Genomic DNA, 12,632 nt, shown 5'->3' on the forward strand with positions numbered 1-12,632 from the left:
CTCTTAGTTGAGTGACTACCGTCAAAACTCACTGAAGTCAGCGTACTTCATCTGTAGTCTGGACTGTAAATCAACATTACGCGCATCTGTAGCTGTATGTTTACGATGGATTTGCATAGAGAATCTTATTATCTGGCAGAAGTAAGGACAAATACGCAACGCCATTAACGAGTTTATATCGGATCGGTAGTGTAACACAGGTTCCTTCAATCCAACAATTATGCAAATCCGAATAGGTGGTCCAACAACAGAACTGTCCTAAATCATTTTCAAGTTCAAAAATGGATACACCATCCAATGTAATCGATTCATCACGCTACACAACCGAGAATACTCGTGAATAAGCCGATCGTGATAACCCCTGCCCATGCAAGGTCTTTTACAATGGTCGATCCGGCGGCTCACTGCACTGCATATAAATGCAAAGGCTCATATACTACTAGATAAAATATTTACAATACATTGTGATCTTGTACTTCTCAAGGGCCGTGATAATGCGCATTACAGTAAAGTTGGTCATGCCGTTCCTGCAACTATGTTGTTGCCTCATTGCCAATATCACAGGTGATACTTTCCGATCCTTGGAGCATACGGATAACCTTCATCATCAGAGGACTCTTGGAGCGGTCAGGGTTCACGCACATTTGACCCATCTGGATGCATCTCTTTATTTGTTTACAATTTGTTTCTAGGGATCCATACCCCAATAATCTCTGTAATACATTTCTCCATTTTCTAAGAGTCGGCAGAATCAGAACAACCATCTAGAATGTTAGTGTGCAAAGGGTAATATTAATACAACATTGTGTTTATGAAACGAAGACATGCATTCTTAAATGTGAGTAAAACAAAAGATCTTACAAGCTCGATAAAGTTATTTGAAGATGTTTTAGTAACAACGGTCAGGTAGTCCATTGGCTTGAGCTTAATAGCATTTGTGACTTCCACACATAAGCCCGTTGGCGCTGAAGACATGCTGGGATCTCTGATGGGGGTCTCATCAAGGATGTATCCATTTAGAAGCAATTCCCCTCTGACACCAACCATGGGCATCCCACGCCGCCTTTCCAGCGGATAATGCGCTGCTTGTTGTGTGATGCACGGTTGTGTGGGTTCACATAAGCGACGGAACGAGTCCCCATTTCGTGTGACCATGCCAAGAAAATACTTTCCCGGACCTTGGATTGGTTCCTTGGTGTTATACACACTAGCTTCAATAACGAGGTCATGAATATTAGATGGATGTGGCGACACGTCGAACCAGAAGGTTTCATTCCACACCGGGTGCCGATCCTCCTCCTTGATAGTCGTGCGGATCCGATGACCGTTCAAGCAAAGCTCGACATAGGCACTCGGAGAACCGTGCCCATCCCTGGGTATTAGGCCAAGAGCAAGCTCGACCGTTATGATCAACTTACATGTCCTCATTGCCTACATCTGTTATCAGAACGTAGCGCACATAAGAAGAGCCCTGCTAGGCTAACACCGTGGCCTACACGTAGGAGCCGGCCATGATCAGAATGTCTGCTAATCAATATAGCGCCTCTAGAAAAAAAATAAACAAATTAAAGTCGTATCAGCTCTCCCCCAACACTACACCCCCAATGAAACACAACCGTGCAATCACCAAACAAAAACTATAACGGAACAAGTAAAGTTTGGTACCTAGGAGATGACGATGAATAGAAAGCCGAGTAGGATAGAGCGGGTCTAAAGAGGCTGGAGAAGATGAGGAGTGCTTGGTGGCGGTGGCGGAGAGGGTCCGACGATCGACACGCTCGTGTGTGACGGTAGAGAGGAAGGCGGAGGAACAAGCAAGGAAGGAACTAAGCAGTATTAGTATGCAGCGGGAAGCGCGGTGCTCCGGCCAATACACGGTGTCTTGTCATCCACGTATTAGTATGCACAAACATTTGACTGGATATTCACCACTCACATCGGTAGGAAATTACTACTAGTAAGCGAAAACATCAACTTTCCTATGTATCTGTTAGGAATTAATTAATTATGTTAATTAATGGGTTAATCCCTGCTTATGTCGGTTCCACTTTTGGCAACCGCTTCTTTGTAACCGCTTTTGTACTAGGGTATATATACCCACAGATTCATCAATGAAAGCAACGGTTCTATCATTTGCTTTTCCTATCTTCACACGTTATCACGCACTTTTGCTCTCCGCTGAGAAATGGCCACAGGAGGAGAGAAGAATGAGTGTCGATGTCGGTTCGATTAGCCATATTCCCGTCCACTACAGGAATTGATGGACATGCGTCTGTAAAAGAGGAAAACTGGATCAGTACATTCTTCACTTTATTTTTATCTTCTTGCAATCAATCAAAGATCTAATAGCTAGTTCTGTTTTGTAAATCGCTTCATCCGACATATGCTCGTGGTGAGATGTATTGATCACTACTCAAACAGAAGGAGGAAGAAATTCTCCTTCTCAATCAAGAAGAAAAGAATAATCATCATCTAGAACAAGACTAGAAGATGAGGAACAAACTCCAACAAACTTGTTTTTAGCATTGTTTTTCCTCTTCAACATCCACTATGACGATCACGTCGCCCATCCCAACAATCAGCAACAAAACATCCAGAGAAAAGGAAGGGAAGAAGACCTAGCGAGCGTACCTTGGCGTTTGGCGACGACGGCGCCCTCCACCTCTCGGATGCAACATCCGACGCGGCGCTCCTCCCTCAGGCATAGCACGACCATGGCGCGGCGCACAGCCCTCCCTCGGATGCGACCCGAGGGCCGGTTACACATGAACGCTCATGGCGTTGCCACGGCCTTCGGCCCCAACGCGCAGGTGTATCCAACCCAGGGAGGACGGCCCCCATCACGGAGCGTGCGGTGGCCCTCGACCCCGTCGCTTCTTCCCCTGGCGCGGCGGCCTTCGGCTCCGACGCCACTTCTCTTGATGCAGCGACGGCGCGGCAGTCACCGGCGGCGGCCAACATCTGTCCCACGGCCTATCTGAACGCATTGCAATCACTAATCGGCTGCACTGGACGGCTGCATAATTGTTCTTCATGGCCAGAGCACTACTACAGGAAGGATCGATGGATCCAATCCAAGCACACACTGGAAGGAAATTGATTCCTATCCACACACGTACGGGATAAGGATTTGGGCAAACCTTATCCTTACGCGGTTTTGCATTTTCGTCCTTCCTGTATTTATTATTAATAGGAAGGACATGCGTTTCTCTTTTAATCCTCATGTTTTCACAGATTTGGCGGATTTCTGCCTTTGTTGATGCATAAAAGCCTTTATGCTTACTATAAACCTCTAATTAGGTCATTGTCAATACAATATGTACCCTCAGGTTCTTATGCATTACATCTATGTTTTGTAAGTCAATATTCTAGACCTATTTTCTAGAACATTTTTGGTGCAACAACTATGTTTTGCAGTAAAAAAAAAGAGTCACATCTTGACATGAAAATAAAAGTATCATGAAGTGTCATACTCACTATGACTAGTACGCAATTTTATTTGTGAAGCACAAGGTATTGGCGGCATCTACTACACTATTTGTAGATTATCCATCATTACTGTAAGATCTACCTTTTGTCATTTTGACAAGATGACTATCTTCAACGTGCTCTTCCAAATATTAATGTGTATATAGCCTAAACTTTTATTTGTGAATCACAAGAAATTGATGACACTACTGCACAATTCGTAGATTATTCATCACTACTGTGAGGTCTACATCTTGTCAGTTTTACAAGATGATTACCTTCAAAATGTTTTTTTTAAATATAGTATTAGATGTGACTACCTCAAGATATCATAAGGTAATATTGGCATCTACTGCAAAGTCTTGCAGATTATCCAATATTACTGTGAGGTCTACATCATGTCATCCTGGCATATGACTACCTTCAAAGTGATTTTCTTAAATATAGCATAACATAAGGTAATAGAATTATGTACATCTACTGACAAAAGTCAGACTGTGTTTTCTATTACTATGAGATCTACACCATATTGGTGATTATCTTTAAAGTGTTATCCTATATAAATTGAGGTCTACACATATGGCTATAAGGCATCAGCCATACTAGAATTTGCTCCTCCGAAGCATTTATAGTTGTTGTTCACTAAAATATTTTACTCTATAGTAAATATTATTCTTGCACACTTTGCTTGAATATGTCATGGGAAACTACGAAAATATTCGCATATAAGTGTGATTACCTTCTATTACATTGTTTATATAATGGCAGTTGAGCCTACGTCACTATTTCTAATTTGTAGCGTCGTCCATCCATCAAGATGGATCCCATAATGTATGGCAATGATTGTGTGTCGCAACACTTCCGCAAGAACCACATCACATCATGGTTATACTTTCATAGTGGCTAACCAATGTTGAGCACATGCAAGTCTATACGTTTTGGCAGTGACTCTAAAATCACACACTTCCTCAAGAATGAAGTCCAAAACAATAGCAATAATTTCATCGCATGTGTTATATTGAAGGATACACTTAGGATCACCAAGGATCACCTTGGCCATGGTTGTTCTCAAACAAATCATTTTATCAATATATATTTCTTACTCATAGAAGTAAATTAAAATGAATGCAATAGCATTTTCATGTAACACATGGGTGACATTTCCAAATGTTTTAAATTCATGTTAGTGAGTATTTATCGTAAGATGATTCATGACATCACTCACTATATCCACATGCGGCATTTGTGGCCACTAGAACTCCACCTTTGGAACATGTGTCATGGCTATTCTCTTAATAGCTAAAGAAACATGCTTCCATGAGAACATTTGGAATGACCACCCAATAATTTTTCAAGGCCTCAAGTGTATTGCAACTTACAATTTTGGTGGTTATAAAATCAACTTTAAGTTGAGATTTTATGATCAGATATTTTTCGTATTTGAATCCGATTGAAAAGCCCATGATACACTTTAAATCCTTTTATGATGGTATTACCATTTTCATGGTAAAGAAACATGTTATTTCTTAAAATCATCATATTCACCCAACGGGTGCTTCAAAATATTTGCTAGTATTGAGAAGCAAGTCAATGGTCACAAAAAGAACCATGAGGAATTCAAAGTAAAGTGGAGGCTAAAGACAACCAATGACAAAATTATCTTTTAATTGGGAATTGATCATTTCCAAATGATCACAAAGACAACTCTTATGTTTGTCAAATGTGTGGTTACATAAATCTCGTACATATGATTACCAAACCCTTAAACATATGGTCAAACCACACCATGAGTTTATTAAAAGGCAAATAAGTTCATTGGGGTATTTGAAAATTTGCAAACATACGACCGGAACTATTCTGGTAAATGATGTTCTCAAATCTTCATCACAAGGAGAACCAAAAATATAGTGCAATAAAAGAATAATCAATTCGTTTGCGCCGATGATATGTTTGCATAATTCATTTTTTTAGTAATATGGGAGACCTCATGTAATATCCTGATTATTTCCAAAATATTGTTTGCTTATACTTGTACTACTACATGTAATGTAATGTCCAATATCCTATTTCTTGGACATTATATTTGATAAATTTTGAATGTATGAATCAATTCATACTCAGTTTTGTTGCGTATAAAATAATTTTCTAAATCTTACAAAATATTTGGCTTTAAGCCTTACAATCCTTGTTTGGGGTTGATTAGAAATATTATTGGCAAATCTATTGGTCATAACGTTTTAAGTTATAATATTTCCCAAATCAACAGATTTTATGTGCACTGCATGTGCCATAGGGGAAATAAGTTTTAAGGCTCTCTCACCTTACAATTCTAAATGAGCCACTCATTCTTCCTTGAACACATTCAGAAGATATGTGGATTACTCAACCATTGTGTGGTATTATATAGATACTTCATGGTACTCATGGAAACATTTATAAAATGATTTTCAGTGTGTCTCTTGTCACACAAACCATGAATGATATAACTAAATTAATTGCTCAAATTCTCAAAGTAAGAGCAAGTTATCATAAACAAGGGATAAATCCATTCGAATGGACAACTTCGCTGAACTCATTTCACAAGCAATGTCTGATTATACATAATACATTATGTAATACACATAATTGCTTAGTTCAATATCTTATCAAAGATAATAAAATTAATTATATGACCAAACTTATAGAATCGTAATTTACTAGCCTCATGCTAGCCAAATACGGCATTACACACCGTAAGTATGATATAAATCATACCAACTGCGTAGCATACTACTTTCTCCTTGTACTAATTACGTGGAAATCAACAAAGTATTTCCTATCTGCGATAATTCGGTTACATACCAATATCACCACTCTAGAATATATCAATGGGCTCTCACAAAAAAAAATAGGGATCTATGTGAGGAATAAAAAATTTATCCGTCAATCAAAATTATTCGTAGCTCGTATGCTGATTGCATCAGCAATAAGGACATTTCTGGCATTAGGGGGAGATTAGTACCACAAAGAATGCCAAGAAATAAATTAGAAATGTTATTCACATGCAGTCCTTATATCCACGTACTCAAAGAATCTGAACAAGAAGTTTAGAATCACATATTTGCAACACATTGCAAATCTGCCACATACATTTACTGATGACAAAGGTGTTACTCAATTATATTCCTGGAGTAAAGTGTCAGAAAGAGTGGAGGTACCTGATAAACCACTCTTCTCCCGAAATGAGAGCAAGAGGGGGAGAAATCTGACCACACGAGATATAATCTCGCATATGCGTCCGCGGAAATAGAGGAAATCAAATCCTTAACCAGTAAATGTAATTCAACATCAAGTTGAAAGACACCTCACTGGATGCTCATCATCCAAAGCCCGGCATAGATGTGCACAAATGTTTTGGTGCCGGGACATCGAAACACCTTGACTCCATTGTTGTAGGAAATCACAAGGAGTTAAAAGGAATAAATACATTTCCACAAATTTCATTGATTTCTCCAGAATCATATAACATAAGTCTACATTTGTCGACATATATTTCTTCTCCAAATTGCTAAAACCTTTTGGGCCCTGAACCAAAATCCATGGTAGAATGCCTCTTGTACTCATATTCGTTCACATAAAAGGAAACAAGTAATGAAGAATAGCACTCGCTCATCAAAGAGTGGTATTTACCACAGTAATACCTACTCTTCATAAGTATCTTCCATATGGAATAATAAAAACTTCTCATTCATAGACAAAGTCAATGAGGTGGTGAGAAAGCGAGGCTTGTAGCAAAAGGGTTCACGCAGAGACCCTACATCGATTACGATGTAACATACCTTCTTGGTATGAGTGGAATTATGTTTCGATAATAAATACCATTGGGAGTACAAATAATATTATCCATGCAGTTAATTGATGCAGTGACTACATACTCATATGAGTCACTCATTTCGGAAATCTATATTAAAGTCCCTGAAGGGCTTCATTTCCGAATCCAAAAACAAATCGCAACATGTATTGTGTAAAACTTCATAAGTCACTAAATGACTAGAAATAGTCGGAAATCATATGGTACTACCGACTAAATGATTTTCTTCTTCCCAAGGATTACTCAAAGAATGATGATTGTTTATGTGTTAACAAAGGAATCCCAAATTTGAATTCCTTATATCACCTGAGTGCATATCGATGATTTCATCATCAATGTCTCTACAAGACCTAAACATACATAAAATCATCTCAAGACGGAAAATTTGGATTCAACCAAATTTAGCTTAAGTTTACAACTTGAGCATTCTCTCAACAATACATATCAGTCTACATATATCCAAAACATATACGAGAGGTTCAATTTGATATATCATATCAACAAAAGACATGTATGGTCATACTACCTTTGATAAGGTACAAATCCGTCCATACCTAGGGTGATAATGAAGTGATACTGGGACCTGAAGTTCTATATCTCCCTAATGTGAAAGCACTCGTATACTTGCAAACTACGTCAGGCGTGACACTATATTTGCTATCTTTATTCAGAGCGCAACCCACAACAAAAGGTATATGGTTGATATAAGTAATATCATCTTATATCTGAAGATTACAGTAAATCTTGGATATTTCCATCACGAAATAGAAGATATGACCATGATATGATGTAATGATATTGGCTCTTTATTTGATCCAAACGACGCCATATCATATGACTGAATTTGCTGTAATAGCCTTCACATGTTAGTCATATAAATGGATTTTAATGGTTATTTCCAATTATCATTCTAACATAATTGCTTTATCTAAAGGCATTGCAAAATATGCATAACTTAGTAGAATGGTTAACCACACTCAAAATCATGTGGTTGAGATTCATCAGAATCACATAACTTGATTTATCAAGATACTTCCACTTGTGTTATTCAATACCTACAGGTTATATGAAGAGCAATATCATAAATCAAATTGCTCAGAAATTACTTATCCTCATGGATTATAGAAAGTTGAGGAAATAATCTGCAAACAAAATATTGTGATAATCCAACTGATTATACAAAATCTCCTGTTCATGTCAATGTCATTGGTATGAAACATCCTCCATATTTGCAAAGTTGAGGGGGAGTAATCTCCCAGACTATAACCTATTAACAATCATCAGATTGCATATATTGTACTCTTTTTCTCTTAATGAGTTTTTCCATAATGGTTTCTCATAAAAGGTTTTTAACGAGATAATATAAACACAAGTATCTATATATGTCATATCATTTTCTCCTTATATTTTTCCCACTAGGTTTTAAAGGAGTTTTCAATGGCATGTCAGATGCACTCTTTTCCTTTATGAGTTTTCTCTCAAAGTTTCTCATAATGGTTTTTAATGAGGCAATATGTTATCAAACGTCATATGATATACTTTCTATTTTCCCTACTGAATTTTTTTGAAGGAAGTCTCAAGACATATTAATTGTTCTCTAAACTCATCAATGATTTTTCTCCTTCTTCAAAGGTTTTTCTCATATGAGTTATCAAGAGACAATAATTATTGTATGTTGCATCATTTTCTCCTTGTTATTTTTTCCATCAGGTTTAAAGGAGTTTTAGCAACATATCTACACTACTCTTCTTATATTTTTCCCACAGGGTTTTTGAGGGAGACTCTCAGTATTAGCCCATCGGTAAGAACTCTCTGTCTAACTGGCGAAACGAAATGCGGAAACGGAGAATTGGTCGCCTCCCCGCACCGCACTGCACGCACGTCTCGTGTGATTAGTCCCTCGCTGGACGCAGTGTAAGATCTGGCAAGGAAGTAGACAAGTAGTAGAGGTGATGTACGTGTGCTTTTGCTCGCGTACGTGCGTGAAACCACATCGCGAGCAATTTCTGCTGCATATCACCCGGGTGGGCATTTTTATAAAAGTATGTCATATGCTAGTGTCCATGAATCTCATTTTTTTTCTCTGAAAAGCAAATTAGCAAAGAAAAAATTAATGTGTAGTGCGGCCGCGAGGCGTCAAGGAGCTTAGCTGCCTATCCCGGACGCCGGTGACGTCGTGGACGCGGAGCTCCCGCACTGGTCCATCCGCAAGTGTCGGTTGCGGTCGCGAGCTCCTTATCATCCGGTGCGAACGAATTTGAGGAGTTGATGGCGAGCTTGTACTAATCAATCTCGTCGAAACGGCTGCCGGATCCGCTTGGGGCCATAGCAGAGGGGAGGGGATAGAGACGAGACGGGAGTGGCGCAGGGAGATCGAGAGAGTGCAGTTGAATAGTATCATAGTCAAGTTCCTCAATAACAACATATCAGAGGCCAGACATTCATCCATCAGGAAATGGAAGGTAATCTTCAAGGAACACACGAAGCTTCGACCCCCCTAACCCCGTCCCGCCGCCCCTGTGGGCAACCAGGGGGTAACCCTAGCCGCCACCGGTCCACCCTCACTCCTCCTTCATCTTCGCCGCCGCCAGCAGCGCCGCTAGGCGAAGCCTGGCCGGCAGGGGCGGCGGCGTGGATACTTTCCCCTTCACGCGACATGGCTGGCGCGGGACAACCGTTCGTGAGGAGGCGCCGGACTAGCGCGCGGTGTGGCGGCGTTGCATGTGGATCCTAGCGGAGCGCGTCGACGACTGGGGTTCGTTCTTGCGGCGCGGTGTGGCGACTGCGGGAGGGGTAAGACACGGTGGTCCGGTGCGTCGTCGAGTTCGGGTCAGATCCTTCTGGATCCGGTGCCCGGACTCCGTCGGCCAACGCAGGGTGGTGGTACTCGTCACTGTTCAGATTGGATCTTCATTGATCCAGATACCCGCGGTGTGCTTCTCTCCTGCGGTTTCCTGGCGTTGCTGGCGTGGCTGCGGATGAAGCTGGTGGAGGAGATTCAGATAAGGGGAAACCCATTGGTCGGCCCAGGCCGGCCGCGCCGACGACGACACTCAAGGGCGCCGTTGTTCTTCCTGGAGACGTCGGTCTACGTCTGCTCCTCCACTTCCTACCTCACTGCCTCTCGGGTGAAAACCCTAACTCCGGTGGGCGGCGGCGGCGTCCTTGATGTCGTGACCTTCCTGAAGGCGTCGCCTTGAGGGCTGAGTGGTGGTGGGCACTATGTGGGTCCTGGACGGTTGCTGGTGGTGGGCACTGCTTCAGGGGAAACCCTAAGATCTGACTTTCCAGATCGGACGATGGCGGTACTGCGGTGCCGTTTCTCTCTTGGGAGCATCGTTTGTGGAGCAGCGCTGGATGACAGAGGCAGGAGATGGAGCGGCTTCGTCTGGTCCGAAGATTTGGTGGAACTATCAAGTCATGCCTGGTCGACAGGTGCTATGCTGAGTCATGCCTGGTTGGTAGGTGCTTCGCACGACAGTTCTTCCAGAATGTTCGTGTCTAGACGAATGAGCGCAGGGCGGTGGCGCTGTTTGACGCCGTGGTGGCATCGATCATCTTGCATGGAGCTTTCGGTGAAGATGTCAAGTCATGCCTGGCCGACAGGTGCAACGCTGTGTCATGCCTGGTCGGCAGGTGCTACGCACGACAGATCTTTCAGAATCTCCGCGTCTGGACTGACGAGCCGTGGTGGCGTCGACGGATGGACGGACTGACAAGGATGATACAGATCTCTCTCCTGAAGATGGGTCAACGGCCTGATGATGATGGCGGCGTCTAGAACGTGTGCACGTGGTGTACGCTTTAGGTCTGCTGCACCGGTTGTGAGTTTCGATACGTTATGTGGATGTATTGGTGACGACACCGTTTTTAGTTTTGTAGGTGTGAGTGGTGGCTTCGGATGGTTTGATGTATGTTCTTGGTAGACCTATGTTGAATAGTTAATAAAAATGGCCGTATGCATCGATTGATGCAGAGGCCGGGGGTTTGAACCTCCTTTTCCAAAAAAAAAACATGAAGCTTCGACTGGAGGAATTCGAAAGCCAAACGATGCACATGATCAGAAGCCCCCTTGTTCTTGCTTGTATTAGAGTTGTGTCAAATATTACTGTATAAGGTAGATTACAATTGGACTTGGAGTCGTACGGTGTGTCGACAAGGTAACGCAGGGGAGCCGGCGGCGTGTGCCGATGCCCAGGGCGGCCAGGGTTCGGTATTGTGACGGTGTCACGGGGAGGAGCGTCCTTTGTCAATGCCGCAGGGATGTAGCCATATCGATGAACCTCGTTAATAAATTTTGATGTCGTGCTTGTCTGATTGCTTGGTCCTCGGATGATCGAGGAGTGCCTCAGCTTTATTCTAACAAGTGATATCAGAGTAAGGTTCGAAGAGGCCGTGAAAGTTGATCTAGAGGAATTGTCGATGGCGTAGATCGATGGATTGTTGTGAGATCGGAGGCTACCATTTGAGTTGAGTTCGGAGCGGATTGGATTGTGGCAACAAGACAGATCGAAACATCGTCGATAATTGTTTGAAAGTGATCGGGGCTCTCGGAGGATCGAACAAGATTGATTCGACGTGCATGTACAACAACAGTCGAGCATGGTGACGACGCGTGGTTGTCCTAGTGTAGCGTATCGTTGGGCGCCTCTACTGCGGGGGTCTGGTGTTGCCTCAGCCATGCGTGGTCGCTTGCTGGCCCGATGGGGCTGCGACCTGGCGCGACTAAGGGTTGGGCGACCCGAGCTAGCCGAGGCCTTAAGACCTAAGGCAAGGCGTGGCGCTGTGGTGGTATGCAGTCGAGGCGCATTGCGGACTTGCGGGTCTGGGCAGCAAGGTCAATGTTTGGAGCTGTTTTTTTTGTTCTGATAGTGGCACGCGGTCGTATAGAGGCTGGGGATGTGTTATTGTGTACACGTACAATGCGAGGAGCAGAGGCACAAGATTTTTTGACATGAAAAAAGATGGTGTTGCCCATGGAAGGAATCACGAGGCGTGGCCTTGCTTGGTTAAAGTAATATTTGACTGTTTTGCTACATGCATAGGCAGGCTATAATGAAGGTTCTTTTGGGATTTTTCTTCTTGGTGTACACGGAAGTTGTACATGGGAGAGCGGCTCGAACAAGGGTGTCGTGATGGGATCATGCATACACAGGGCATCAAGCAATGCACGAAGATGTGCGGGCGAACACGATGCAGGGTGGAGCATGGTTGCAGTCGGATAATTTTCGATTGAGTCGGACTGGACAGTCTGATGGATCGACATGGATATCGGTCAAAGCAGAAGACGACGATGATTTCAACGACGACGACT

General features: G+C 42.5%; 1 pseudogene; it reads right to left on the reverse strand.

Moving 5' to 3' along the window:
• Nucleotides 1-244: 244 nt before the first annotated feature.
• LOC123431279 lies at nt 245-1,274 on the reverse strand (annotated as a pseudogene).
• Nucleotides 1,275-12,632: the final 11,358 nt, after the last annotated feature.

Source organism: Hordeum vulgare, chromosome 2H, assembly GCF_904849725.1.
Source record: "Hordeum vulgare subsp. vulgare chromosome 2H, MorexV3_pseudomolecules_assembly, whole genome shotgun sequence".
NCBI classification, from domain to species: domain Eukaryota; kingdom Viridiplantae; phylum Streptophyta; class Magnoliopsida; order Poales; family Poaceae; genus Hordeum; species Hordeum vulgare.